The sequence below is a fragment of the Manis pentadactyla genome, chromosome 17 (assembly GCF_030020395.1).
Source record: "Manis pentadactyla isolate mManPen7 chromosome 17, mManPen7.hap1, whole genome shotgun sequence".
Classification (NCBI taxonomy): Eukaryota; Metazoa; Chordata; class Mammalia; order Pholidota; family Manidae; genus Manis; species Manis pentadactyla.
The window spans coordinates 31,001,363-31,013,442 of NC_080035.1; the positions used below are offsets into that span (position 1 = coordinate 31,001,363).

Here is a 12,080-nt window from a genome sequence, read left to right on the forward strand (position 1 = left end):
ACTCCATTCACAATTGCATCAAAAAAAATAAAATACCTAGGAATAAACCTAACCAAAGAAGTGAAAGACTTATATTTTGAAAACTACAAGTCACTCTTAAAAGAAATTAAACGGGACACTAACAGATGGAAACGCATCCCATGCTCATGGATAGGAAGAATTAATATCGTCAAAATGGCCATCCTGCCCAAAGCAATATACAGATTTGATGCAATCCCTATGAAACTACCAGCAACATTCTTCAATGAACTGGAACAAATAATTCAAAAATTCATATGGAACCACCAAAGACCCCGAATAGCCAAAGCAATCCTGAGAAAGAAGAATAAAGTAGGGAGGATCTCACTCCCCAACTTCAAGCTCTATTATAAAGCCATAGTAATCAAGACAATTTGGTACTGGCACAAGAACAGAGCCGCAGACCAATGGAACAGACTAGACAATCCAGACATTAACTCAGACATATATGGTCAATTAATATTTGATAAAGGAGCCATGGACATACAATGGCGAAATGACAGTGTCTTCAACAGATGGTGCTGGCAAAACTGGACAGCTACATGTAGGAGAATGAAACTGGACCATTGTCTAACCCCATATACAAAAGTAAACTGAAAAAATGGTTCAAAGACCTGAATGTAAGTCACGAAACCATTAAACTCTTGGAGGAAAACATAGGCACAAACCTCTTAGACATAAACATGAGTGACCTCTTCTTGAACATATCTCCCCGGGCAAGGAAAACAACAGCAAAAATGAACAAGTGGGACTATATTAAGCTGAAAAGCTTCTGTACAGCAAAAGACACCATCAATAGAACAAAAAGGAACCCTACAGTATGGGAGAATATCTTTGAAAATGACACATCCGATAAAGGCTTGACGTCCAGAATATATAAAGAGCTCACACGCCTCAACAAACAAAAAACAAATAACCCAATTAAAAAATGGGCAAAGGAACTGAACAGACGGTTCTCCAAAAAAGAAATACAGATGGCCAACAGACACATGAAAAGATGCTCCACATCGCTAATTATCAGAGAAATGCAAATTAAAACTACAATGAGGTATCACCTCACACCAGTAAGGATGGCTGCCATCCAAAAGACAAACAACAACAAAAGTTGGCGAGGCTGTGGAGAAAGGGGAACCCTCCTACACTGCTGGTGGGAATGTAAACTTGTTCAACCATTGTGGAAAGCAGTATGGAGGTACATCAAAATGCTCAAAACAGACTTACCATTTGACCCAGGAATTGCACTCCTAGGAATTTACCCTAAGAATGCAGCAATCAAGTATGAGAAAGACCAATGTACCCCTATGTTTATCGCAGCACTATTTACAATAGCCAAGAATTGGAAGCAACCTAAATGTCCATTGATAGATGAATGGATAAAGAAGATGTGGTACATATACACAATGGAATACTACTCAGCCATAAGAAAAGGGCAAATCCAACCATTTGCAGCAACATGGATGGAGCTGGAGGGTATTATGCTCAGTGAAACAAGCCAAGCGGAGAAAGAGAAATACCAAATGATTTCACTCATCTGTGGAATATAAGAACAAAGGAAAAACTGAAGGAACAAAACAGCAACAGAATCACAGAACTCAAGAATGGACTAACAGGTACCAAAGGGGAAGGGACTGGGGAGGATGGGTGGGTAGGGAGGGATAAGAGGGGGCAGAAAAAGAGGGGTATTAAGATTAGCATCCATAGCGGGGTGGGAGAAAGGGGAGGGCTGTACAACACAGAGAAGACAAGTAGTGATTCTACAACAGGTTGCTACGCTGATGGACAGTGACTGTAAAGGAGTATATAGGGGGGACCTGGTATAGGGGAGAGCCTAGTAAACAAAGTATTCGTCATGTAAGTGTAGATTAATGATTAAAAAAAAAAAAAAAAGCAGTTCCTATGTGGTGACCTCTAATGACTTCTACACAATGATATAAAGGGCATATAAAAGTGTAGGCAAAGGGTCTGTTTGTGTTTATGCAGAGGATCAAAGCCTAACTTGGCTACCCCGAAAATGAACTAAGATACAATATGAAAAAGAACTTCCAACATCAGCACTCTCGGGAAGACTCATGACAGAAGATGATCAGCAAAAAAAAAAAAACTCCAACAAAGATCCACGCACTGTCACAGGTGTAGATGCACTCACCCCACCAGTTCCTGGACTTGCCATGGGAATGATGAAGGAGATATCTAAGCTGGCCTGTGTATACAGTAAAACAAAAATTGGACTGGATCTATACTGTTGGAACTCAACCAAGAATTAGGAGAAGTGCAAATTGTAGCACTCCAAAATCTTACAACCACAGACTATTTATCATTAAAAGAACATATGGGATATGAACAGTCCCCAGAAATGGGCTGTTCTAGTTTATCTGAATTCTCTCAGACTGTTTAAGTTCAGTCGGACAACATCCACCATATCATAGATAAGTTTTCACAAATGCCTAAGTTGCCTAACTGGTTTTCTTGGTTTCACTGGAGATGGCTGGTAATTACAGGTATGCTTTGGTTAGGTAACTATATTCCTATTATGTTAATGTGTGTGCACAATTTAATTAGTAGTTTAAAACCTATCCATGCTGAAGTTACTCTACAAGAAGATATGTCAAAGAAATAATCAATCTTCCCAGGTTTTCCTCCGCCTGCTACTTCTATAGCTTTTCTTCTTCCTACCTAATCACAACCTTTAAATAGAACTCATGCCACATGTCGAATTTACTGAGTATCATAATTCTTCCAAGTGGTAAAGACACCTCAAGACAAATGCTGGGCATAGAAGCCACAGGGCATAAATATGCAAAGAAGTAAAAAGCTAACCTTTTCAAACAATAAGGCTTCTCTCTCACTTACCAACTTTACATTTCCCTGTATGGCCCCAGAAGATGACTGGTTAGCCAGAGACGGGTAAGATTCCTCAAGGGAGGAACAACCTAAGACAGGCACAGTCGCAGGGGGCCATCTGGTGAGAAAATGGGGAGCAGCAGAGGTGAGGCTTAGAACCTCCCCCCTCATGTTCTGAGAGAAATCTTCTGCATACATGGATGTTTATTGCCCTCGTCTAGCTCGGATTAACACATAGTCTACAGGCACACACCTGATCATCTACATTTGCTCTCTTACAACACTAAACTCTGTTTTCTACCTTTATCTCGTATCTACCTACCACTTCAGCATTTTATTAAAAATAATAATAATAGAGAAATGTGGTATCCACATATAAATCAAGTTTAAAAATCAAATGAGTATTCATATTTGAACTGACTGTGTATAGTTCATAATGCATGAACAAAACCGAAAGCTTCTGTGATGACTGCCCTTGCACTGTTCACCATGTAACTTATTCACTATGTAAGAATTTGTTCTCCATGTAAGAATTTGTTCGTTATGCATCAGAAGATTGGAGACTGACGAAAATTAGGCTTGGGGTGGATTAATGATTGTGCATTGAGTATTGACCCCCCTATACAGAAATTTATTGTGGTTAACAACTATTTGATCAATAAATATGAGAGATGCCCTCACAAAATATATATATATATATATAAACACACTTCCAATTGTAAAATAAATAAGTAACCGGGATGTAATGTATAGCATAAGGAATATAGTCAAAATATTGTAACAACTTGGTATGGTGATACCTGGTACCTAGAATTATCATGTATATAAATGTTGAATCACTGTGTTGTACACCTGAAACTAATGTAATGCAATACTGTTGTCAACTACCCTTCAATAAAAAAATAAATAAAATTAAAAAATTAAAAAAAAAATAAAAAGTTGTTTTTAGATAAGCATCAATAAAATAAGTGTAGAGTCTGAAGGCAAATAAAATACCCTTTTGGACATTTTTTCCCCTGCTTTCAAATTTGACTTGAAGATTGCTTCCATTATTGTATCACTGATACTTGTTCATAATTTTAAAAACATGTAATTTCTTCATATCCTATTGCTTTTTTTTTTTTTCCTAATCTCAAGTGAAAAATGAAAGCAGTAACTTTCAGTGCAGGTTAATGAAACATAAGTAAGGTGGGGCTAGTGTTCAAATTTCTGTATTAGCCAACGTCTGCTTAACAATTGTGGTGGGATGGGGGAAAACATACAAGTAAAGAGACTTGCTCTATAGTAGCATACAATGGCCAGTCTTCTGAAAAGACTACTCTGTGTTGGTGGCTCAACTTATTGGTTTCTCATTTAGTCTACAAATTTCTGCATCTACTGAGGCTTCTGCTAGTCCTATTCAAATGCCCATGTTCTAACAGAGAGAACCAATGTCAGTAATGACTGCCATTGCTAATACACTGTTACTACTGACTTCACTTTACCCACACCTTTCACACCTACGTGTCCCAGTTCAGTCCCTGATACCATCTTTGTGCTTTCCAGATATATATATAGTGGTCCACCACTATTCTTATTCTGTAAAATTCTCAAGGTTACTACCCAAATACAAAAGACTCCAGATATCTCCCTGAAACTTTAGACTCCATACCCAGCTTCTACAGATGATCCATAAACTCACCTTAAGCTCAATATGCTTAAAACTAAACATACCATCTTTGGTGGCTCCCCATTGCCTACAAAATCCAAGCCCTCTCCTTGATATAGCTTCACCCTACCACTTCAGCCTCATCCTCTGCCATTCATATTTTCTGAATGACTACTAAAATAAAATTATCATATTTAAGGTTCATTACACACTAGTCACTATTCTAAGCATTTTACATGATTAGCTCATTAATGTTCACAGCAACCCTGTAAGACAGATGCCAAGCACTGTCCCAGGGATTCAATGTGAATATGACAAGAAGGCCCATGCACTCATGGACTCGTGGGACTTACAGTCCAATCAGTGGAATATACAAACAAACAAACAAAAATACCCAACTTATTATAGATTAAAAAGTGCCAGGAAGAAAATAAACAAGTTTTTGTGACAGATAATTTATACAGGTGGTGATACTTAACAGTGATCAAAGAAAGCCTCTCTAAAAAATGACTTTTAAGATGAAAACTAAAGGATGAGAAGGTGTCAACTACACAAAGAGAAGAGGTATATCTGGAAAGCACAAAGATGGTATCAGGGACTGAATTGCATCTCCCATCCCCCTAAATTCTTATGTTGAAGCCCTAACCCTCAATGTGACTATAGTTGGAGACAGGACATTTATAGAAGTAACTGAGGTTAAACAAGGTCACAAATGTAGGACCCTAATCAGATAGGACTGGTGTCTTTATTAGAAGAGGAACAAACACCAGCCATCTAGCTCTCCACATGCACAAAGAGGAAAGGCCACGTGAGAATATAATGAGAAGGCACCTGTCTACAAGCCAGAAAGAGACTGCTCACCAAAACCAACCTGATGGCACATGATACTGACTTCGAGCCCCTAGAACCGTGAGAAAACAAGTTTCGGTTGTTTAAGTCACCCAGTCTCTGGTATTTTGCTATGGCAGCTGTGGGGTAAAACTGCAATACTTCCATAAAGTCTCACCTGGCCTTAGTGCATTTACATATCAATAGGTGTTTCTTCCCACAGCCTCTGAAACAAGGGGCGGAGAGAGACTGTTCTCTCCTCCTCTCTGTACGGTAATTGGTCTGGCGCCTGTCAGTCTCCAGGGAGCCTGTGGAGTTTCTCTGGGAAGGGGCAGGTAGAGAGACAAGTGCACAACAGGACAGGGGAGAGACAGGGGAGTGAGGGCAGGGCTGAAGGGGGTGAGTGGAGCCAGGCCTTTTGTGAGCAATAAAAGAGTTTCTCCCAATCTAGCTTTTCCCTTGACTGATTTCAGTCACACCAGTTTATTCACGCAGGGCCAGGAAAATACTTCCCACCTGGAGCCATGGCAGCCCAATCAAACACACAAATTGGAAAGACGTTAAGTGTTTTGCAGGAACTGACGATAACCAGTGTACTAGAACACAGAGAACAATGGAGATAATAATATGTCAAAAACTCGTAAGCTCACAGATGGTAGATGAACCTGAAATGAGATGATCACAAAAACAGCCCCTTGGTGAACCAGTATTAAACCGGTTGATACTGCATTTGGAACTGTATGGTAGGGTATTTGTTCTCTCAGTTACTGCGAGTCACTAAAATACTGACTAGAATATAATAAACTATATTCCACCCTGGACTGCACAAAACAGCCCCACACAAGAAAGAACTGAACTTTTCCCAAAATATTAGTATCCTAAATGCCCTTGTTAAAATGTTAAGATTCCCTATTGAGAAACAATGGCTAATAGGTATGTTCTGTTTGCTCAGGGCACTAGAGAAAACCAAGATTGCATTTTTTTTTTTAGTAGTTCTTATACTACTAAGAATAGTTCTGAACTGATTCCAGTGAATTAATAAATACATGTTTTGCCTATGTGCAAGGAGTGGTGTTGGATATTTTTGAGCATGCCCAAATGAATCAGATGCCAATCCTAGGTTTAAGAGCCACAATAAGGGAGATATGACACCACATGTCATCAAATCTGAGGTACCACTGGTTATAAGATGTATCATTTTATGTACCACTAAGAAGGGAATCCACCAAGTAGATTATGACATCAACTGAAAATTCATATTAATTTCAGAGGTGTTACTTGTGAAAAAAAATATATATCTTAAATAAATGAAATAAATAGCCTAAATGCAAATAGTAGGAATCACATAAAAGAATCCATAGCAGGGATGGACTACTTCATGCAGAAAGTGGCATTTAAGCCAAATCTTGAAGGACAGGTAGAAATCAGAAAAGCAGAGATTTAAAAAGGAATATATTTAGAAAGGGGGAACTGCAAGAGTTAAAGCACAGCAACAATAAAGTGAGGGATGACTAGGGAGAAATATTTAAAGAGAAAACACTGTTGAAAAGTTAGAGAGACAAGAGTTAGGAAAACCTAGAAGACAGCTAGGCTAAAGGGGCTGAAAGTCACTGCATATGCTTGGGAAGTGGTTCTCAAATTTTTTTTTTTCCTCACCCCAGTATACTTCAGGGCTATAAGACACATAAAATATATGGTTCACTCTAGCAGTGATTCTCAACTGTAAGAGAGCAAAAGTGATTAATTCCGTCGGGGTGTTATTTGGAAAAGCCATCCAGAAAATCCTGAATTCCTCCTCCACCTCACCTTGAGAATCACCAAGTAACACAAAGTAACCCCGGAAAAATTTGAGCACCTAATTGATTCAGGTCACATTTGAGGAAAGCTAATCCAGCAGCACTGTGTACAAATGAATATTAGGATCAATATTAAAGACTGAGAATCTACATAAGAAGCTGTTCTTCTAGGAAGAAGTAAAACAAATTTAGATTAGTGGGGAAAATGTATGGTATAACTATTATAGAGACAGGAAAAATAAAGGGAAGAAAAGATTAAGTTACAAGATAATAAGCTCAAACAAGGACAAGTGCATTCTAAACTATGATGGACATTCAGGTGATGTCTAACAGGCATCTAAGATGGGGAAAAAAATGGAGTTCAGGTCTGGAAAAACAGATGCGAACATCATCTAAAAATGGGTATTAAAGCCATAATAATTAAGAAAAGGAGGCAAGAGATGTTATGCAAAAGAATTTTTTAAGTAAACATATATTATTTAGTTGCTTTATTTCAAATAATTGTTTTCATATTTTACAATAATCTCATGCTGATCACCATCATTGCTACTTTTAATATCCTATAATTTACAATTATCAAACAAAGCATAGTGAAGATTAAGTACATGTTTGGGATCACATAAAATAATATAAAAAACAGCATTTCATTAATTTCCAATCTGATGCTATACCCATTTAGATATATCACTTGTGTGTATAAACTTAGTAAAAAAAAAGCAAGTCTACACCTCTGACAGAACCTGAGAGCAATCAAGAAGGTGTATATAGGGAGAATTAATGTTTAAATTCCTACATGGTTTATTAGAAACATTCAGTTTTCCAGTTCAATTTATGAAAAATTGCAGTTGTGTCATAGAATTAAATTTTTATTTCTTTAAAAAAGTTTTGAAGATAGTGGGAACACTTAAGATCAATATTTCTAAGTCAGGTTTTTTCCAACTATTAAAGCATAAAGGGCACTATCACCTTCATATATGATAATGAATGGTTTCAAGTCACACATGGGATAAGAAAGAAGAAAATCTATAGAACTCTGATGTTAACACTTAAATATGTTATAAATACACCAAATAACTTTGATTATTCATTTGCCTGAAACACTTTCTGACAAACTTCCCTCACGAGTGGAAGAGGAAGGTATGGTGGGAAGGCAAAGAAGAAATGGAAGAAGGGAATGAGGGAAACCAAGTGAATGAAAAAAGAAGTGAGAGGAGAGGTGACCTTGCTGAAGAACTAGCTAACCAAGTCAAGATGGTGATGACCACCATATGGCCCCAGAGCAGAATTTCTTGAGCAAAGGGAATGATATAGTTTCTTGCTAGAAGTTGGGGATGATAAAGACTCTTGAAAAAAATCCTAACAGCTATCGATTTTTTCTCAAAATACTTACAGGTCAAAGGATTCTAACAGGGAAAACATAGATCGCCTGTTAGCCAGAGCAAACAGCACACAGTCTGTAATCTGTCTAAGAAATCTGACAAACTGAGCTGGCCAATATCAAAGTGCATGTTACAGTTTGTCAAAACATATTCTTCTGCTGAAGTATGACTACTTTTACATAAACATATCCCCTCAAAGGAAAAAAAAGTCCAAGTAATTTTCTAAAACTGCATATCATACAATAACACGGGGGTTAAATTTACACATAGCAAGAATAGTTTTAAAAAATGTGAAATACCTCAGTCTGACCTTCATGGGCACTGGTCTCATGAGTAACTCGAATAGCCTGTAACAAGAATACAAGGTGTTAACAGAAAAAAACTGACTATATCCAAGTTTTTAACTGAAAATAACAATGCTAAATTTAACATCTAAAGCTTTGTTAAGAAACAAAAAATTGGAGGAAATTTAGGAACACTTTAATTCTAAATATTTAAGAATAATTTGAGTAACCAAGTGAATTGATGCACTTTCTGAACCACAAATCTCTGATGATAGAAAACTGAATATGTGATTTTTTGTAATCTCCGGGTGTAAGTGGGTGTCATTTAGCTTATTTAATTATTACAATGAACATTTAACACTTTATTTAACTGAGACCAGAATAAAGTAAGCATCTCACAGATTGAGACTGAAGAAATTTATGTTATCTGTTTCTCCAGGTTACATGCTCCTCTGCAGCTCTGGTTGTATTTATGCTTAATCATGCAGCTTCAGTCAGCAGTTTAGAAATGTAGAGCAAAAAGCATGCATTTATCAGAAGCTAGATTTTTTAGTTTCCTGAACTTAAAAAAAATGCTCTTATAATACTCTACTAGCAAAGATGAAGAAAATGGGCAAAGTAGTAAATTACAGGTACAACATTTATGGATGGAAATTTGGCAATAAATAAAAAGCCTTAAAAACATGCAAACACTTCCAGGAGTTTATACATTACACATAACTGTACATAATTATAGATAACTAAGGATATTTGCAAAGATTTAGCTACAGTGGTACAACTTACAGAATTTTTTGAAATAGTTAAAAAGAGGAAAACATTAAATTTCTGACAATTTATTAGTTAAATAAAATACCATACAATGGAAAGCTATGCAACCATTAAATGATGATGTCAAATATATACTTACTGGGTATGTGATACTTTTGTGATAAGTGAAAAAAGCAAGTTATAAAACAGTATTACAGTGTGATCAAATCTTTGTTTCAAAAATTGGGTACATATACTCTCTATAAAAAATATTAATGGTGGCTATCTCTCCTTGGTGGGATTACTGGTGGTGACTTTATGCTTTTTATTTTATTTTTATATAAAACAAAGATGTTTAATTAGATCTATAGGTTTTTTTAAAGAAAAAACAATATAAGATAATCAATGTATGTTAGAATGCTAAAGCAATATAATCAAATTAATGAATTTATTGGGCATGAACTCTGCATAAAGCATTGTTCTAACAAAATAATTTGTACACTATACTGCTTCTAATTTCAAAGAACTTACAATCTACTTAAAATGTTATTAAAAGGTAAAAAGTCTTTAAAAGGAAAATAGATTTCAAAAATAATAAAGTTAAGAAAGCACTCTAAAACAATTCTATGAAATGGTGTAATAATTTAAAACTAGATTATGTGGACTGTGTCTTCACATGCAAAATATTATTACATTGGTAAAACAGCTAGAGTATGGTCTAAAATCTACCTTTAAACCTTTGTCATTTGCATTGGTCTTCAGTCTTGTTCCAAATTCCCAGTGAAAGACACACAGAGTATTGCCAGGTATATATTTATTATAAGGAGGGAATGGTAAGGAATAGTCAATCATAAGATATTTTATAAATTTGTAAATCAAACTGCTTTTTTTTCCTAATTCAGCTCTGGACATAAAAAGGAAATAGCAATTTATCAACATTTATGGATATTTCAGATAAAAAGTATCTGAGAGGTACCAAGGACCTTTTTTAATGGATACAAAAAAATCCATAATTGCTCAGAACTACAGTTTCAAGACAGACCTCCAAACAGAATCTACAATCCCACAAAACTTTGCCCACATGAGTTCAAAACAGAAAGAAGGTACCGACGTCAAAATTATCCAGATATCTGGTTCGTTCTTCAGGGCTCACTGATACAGACTACTCCAGGAATTTTTTCAAGGTTGATCCAGATTCTAAGAATATTAAAGAAAATAAAATTGCAAAGGCTTGATATCTATGAAATATTAAAAGTATGCTAACTATTTTTCAGGTAAAACCCTTTCACTGCTAAGTTAGAAATATGAAAATATTGGGATAAATGACAGGACTTAAGTTATTTCCTTGTTTGTTAAACCTCTGTTTATCAACAATATAAAAGAATAAGAAGGGTTATTATTTTTTCTAATACTACACACATTCCCATTATAAAAGAAAGAAGAAAAATGCTTTCTTTAACACTTTGAAAGAAAGAACTAGAGCACCACCTACTGCTCAGTAAGTTAACTTATAACTTAAGGGGGGAACGGAGAATAGCAGGAATGAAAACTGACTTACCAAAGTGCATCTTGTCTTTATTGTTGGCAATAGCAAGGATCAGCCCAATTGTTCCACAGGCATTGCTGATTGTTTACTTCATGAAATATACTGATGATGTAACATCTTGTCCCTTAGATTTTATTTTTTCCTCCTCTTCTGTACCGAATACTTCAAACTATTAAAAAAAAAAAGTCAACAGCCTACATATGAAAATAACACCTTAAAAAGGACTGAAACATAAAACTGGAAAATTTCTAAAACTCATCAATGAGGATTTGGTTGATTAACATGTTATGACATATATTAATGGAATACTATACAGCATTTTAGAAAGAACATATTCTGACTTAGAAATGTATCCATGATTATAGGGTAGTTATAGGTCAGTATATATGAATATGATTCTCACTTATTTTTTTAAAATATCTACTTTATATATGCAATGAGAAGTCTGAAGTACCAAAGGCCTTTTGTATATCATTCAAAAACTTAACAGAAGTTATCTCTGGGACAAGAGATTACTGGAGGATTTTTACTTTCTACCTTTCACATTTCTATATTGATAAATCATACTATATTAACAAAATTCACATTGTGTTCATAAGCATATAATATTCCTAACAAACATTTACCAATATCTGTAACAACTGGTTCTAAAAACAGTATGATGAATGTCAAAAGCATGGGCTCTACATTTGCCTGCCTGAGCCCACATCCTGGCTCCACCTTATTAGCTGTGTAACTTTGGCAAGCTAGTTAACATCTCTGTGCCTCACTTAACTAGTTTTTAAAAAGAGGCTTAAAAAATGAATGAGAAGAAGAAGGAAGGGGAGAATAGAAAGAAGGTTTTCTTTTCAGATTCCAGTTGAGTAGGGAATTAGCAACCTACAGTCTGCAGGCCAAATCCAGCCTACTGCCTGCTTTTAGTTTAATTTTTGTATTGTCTATGGCTGTTTTCACACTAGAAGGCAAATTGAACAGTGATAACATTCAATCCTA

The 12,080-nt window shown here is 35.8% G+C and overlaps 1 long non-coding RNA gene across 1 annotated transcript in view; it reads right to left on the reverse strand.

The window, feature by feature from the left end:
• LOC130681388 (uncharacterized) overlaps window positions 1–12,080 on the reverse strand; it is a 40,533-nt gene that overhangs the window by 17,982 nt on the left and 10,471 nt on the right. Inside the window, exons 2-4 of the long non-coding RNA XR_008994509.1 lie at window positions 11,100–11,256; window positions 10,653–10,738; window positions 8,810–8,857 (exon numbers count right to left, since the gene is read on the reverse strand). This is a non-coding gene — a long non-coding RNA (uncharacterized LOC130681388). The remainder of the gene's footprint in view (window positions 1–8,809; window positions 8,858–10,652; window positions 10,739–11,099; window positions 11,257–12,080) is intronic.